The sequence below is a fragment of the Capra hircus genome, chromosome 18 (genome assembly GCF_001704415.2).
Source record: "Capra hircus breed San Clemente chromosome 18, ASM170441v1, whole genome shotgun sequence".
NCBI lineage: Eukaryota > Metazoa > Chordata > Mammalia > Artiodactyla > Bovidae > Capra > Capra hircus.
In genome coordinates, this window is record NC_030825.1 from 54,538,261 (window position 1) to 54,541,213 (window position 2,953).

The following is a 2,953-nucleotide window of genomic DNA, read 5'->3' on the forward strand; positions in this document are numbered from 1 at the left end:
TAAGATGAAGTCTTGAGATTTTTCTCTTTTTCATATACTTTGGGATTCTAATCCAGGTCTTTCTGACTGAAACACTCCCAAGTTCTTAACTGGACTGTCTAGTGAACTTTATGTCTGGGCATCATAATAACCCAAAATGTTATTTTTTAGCAATACTCAGTCTACAGGTGGGAAAACTCACACCCAGCAAGGGAAGGGGCCCTCACAAGCAGTTGGTGGCTGTGTCAAGACTAGCTATGATGTTTCAGGGCAGGATTTCTGGCACTAGCCTCTGGCACACAGTGAATATTCAATTCAATAGATGCATGATGACTGGTATTAAGAGTGGATTTATCATAAAGCTCACATAAGCTTCAGGGCCCCTGGTTTACATAGGCCTTTCCATGGCTCCAATAAGGTGTCCCTGCGGTCTGATGTGTTTGAAAATTTTGCAAAAGTAAGATATTCAAAGTGCAGTTGGTTAAGAGACTTTCCTGATAGTCCAGGGGCTTCCCTGGTGGCTCAGTGGTAAAGAACCTGCCTGCCGATGCAGGAAACATGGGTTTGATCCCAGGGTAGGGAAGATCCTCTGGAGAAGAAAATGGTAACCCACTTCAGTATTCTTTCCTGGGAAATCCTGTGGGCAGAGGAGCCTGGACAGAGGACTACAGTCCATGGAGTTGCAAAGAGTCAGACATGACTCAAAGGCTAAACAACAACTGGTGGTCCGGTGGTTAAGATTTCATGCTCTCGATGCAGGGGGCCCAGGTTTGATCCCTGGTCAGGGAACTAGATCCAAAATGTTGCAATGAGTATTACTTGTGCCACAACTAAAGTTCCTGCATGCTACAACTAAGACCTGGGGCAGCCAAAATAAATGAATAAAAATTTTTAAAAAATGCAATTGGTTAAGACGATTGACTTCTCCCAGTTCTGCGTCCCTGTGTGGCTTTTCTCTCTACCATGTATGGTGTTGGAGTCACCTTGGTTACTGATAAGATCTAGGTGAGGGGAAGGTGAGTTGAAGGTACTTTTAGGTTGGGTTCTGTGGGATATTTTTATACAGTTCATAGATGTGCATGCATGCTAAGTTGCTTCCAGTCATATCTGACTCTTTGCGACCCTATAGGCTGTAGCCCACCAGGCTCCTCCATCCATGGAATTCTCCAGGCAAGAATCCCTGACCCAGGGATTGAACCTGTTATCTTTTATGTCTCCTGCATTAACAGACAGGCTCTTTAACCACTAGCGCCACCTGGGAAACCCATAGTTCATAGACACTTTGAGCTATACTTGAATTACCTAACCAGTTGTCCTGGTGTCTCAAATGGCTTCCAGAATGATCCTATTGTCCATGGTGCTAACTCACTAGGTACAAGGCCAGTTTGTTGTTGTATGAATGGTCCTCAAGTGATCTACTCCAGAAGCACTTGCATAAGAAAGTGAATCAGGAATTAAAAGGACTAAGCCAGAAGTTAGAATGTAGCAGCATTTTCCAAAATGTGTAGCTAAGATGAGTTGAAAGTGAAGTCGGCTCAGTTGTGTCCGACTCTTTGTGACCCCATGGAGAGTAGCCTACCAGGCTCCTCCATCCATGGGATTTCCCAGGCAAGAGTACCAGAGTGGGTTGCCATTTCCTTCTGCAGGGGATCTTCCCGACCCAGGGACCGAACCTGGGTCTCCCACATTATAGGCAGACCCTCTGAACCACAAACTTCACGAAACTTTCCCCAAATTTCCAAAATACTTAGATGACATCACCAATACTGTCTTGTGAACTTTTTCTAAATGATAATGACTAAAGAAAAGTTCCATCCAGTAGATAATTTACTTTTCTCTCTCTCTGTAGATGAGGATATTATGAGGTAAGGATGTTATGAAATAGGGGCATGCAACCAAAAAAGTAGGAAACATAACCACAGAGGTGTGTCAGGCAGTAAATTAATAAAAAACATTACACTATCTTCTGGGATTTGGCAATGTTTGTGGTATTTGCCAGCTCTTTTAAATATGTAATATGTTATTATTTCACATTCTAAGTAAATTTACATGTCCATACCGAATTTTGTGTTAGTGATTTTGTATTCCTTTTCTTAAAGAACGCTCCCTTCCCTTACTCCCCTATTAAATTCTGTAAGCTACATCCACCCTGTTGATAACTCTTAAACCAAAATAGGGGTAGTTTTCAAGCTGTGTGATCCCGGGCCAGAGGCTGTACCTCTCTGAGCCTATTTCCTTAGTGACAAGATGGGAATTATAATAGCTCCCACTGCTGCTGCTAAGTCTCTTCAGTCGTGTCCGACTCTGTGCGACCCCACAGACGGCAGCCCACAAGGCTCCCCCGTCCCTGGGATTCTCCAGGCAAGAACACTGGAGTGGGTTGCCATTTCCTTCTCCAATGCATGAAAGTGAAAGGTGAAAGTCGCTCAGTCGTGTCCAACACTTAGCGACCCCACGGACTGCAGCGCACCAGGCTCCTCCCTCCATGGGATTTTATAGCTCCCACAGTGCAGGGTTTTTGCTAATTTTAAATAAGCCGAGGCCTGCAAACTGCTACGTGCAGGCTTGGAACACACCGACCGATGGTAAATCTCAACCAGTCTTCACACTAAGAACGTTTCCTTAGCATCTTAACCCGCGGCGAAGACCTTCCTCTGCGCATGCGCGTCGGACACTTTCCCGCCCCGCCCCCGCCCCCGCCCCCATATGGGCGTGGTCTGCTCTGCCGCAGGAGGTTGTGGGCGGAGTCAAAGAGCTACTTCCGGGATTTCCTCCCTCTCCGAGAACAACCTTCTTTTTATGATTGGCAGTAGTTTCCAGCCAATAGTGATTGGAGAGGAGACTGACGACCCGACACATTTAGGAACTTCTCTTCCGAGTTGACCAATTGCAAGCTCTGGAGGGGGCTGAAGTGACGGGCGTTTGTTTTGACTAATGAGAACTTGGCTGCGAGTAAGCCAGAACCAATCAGCAG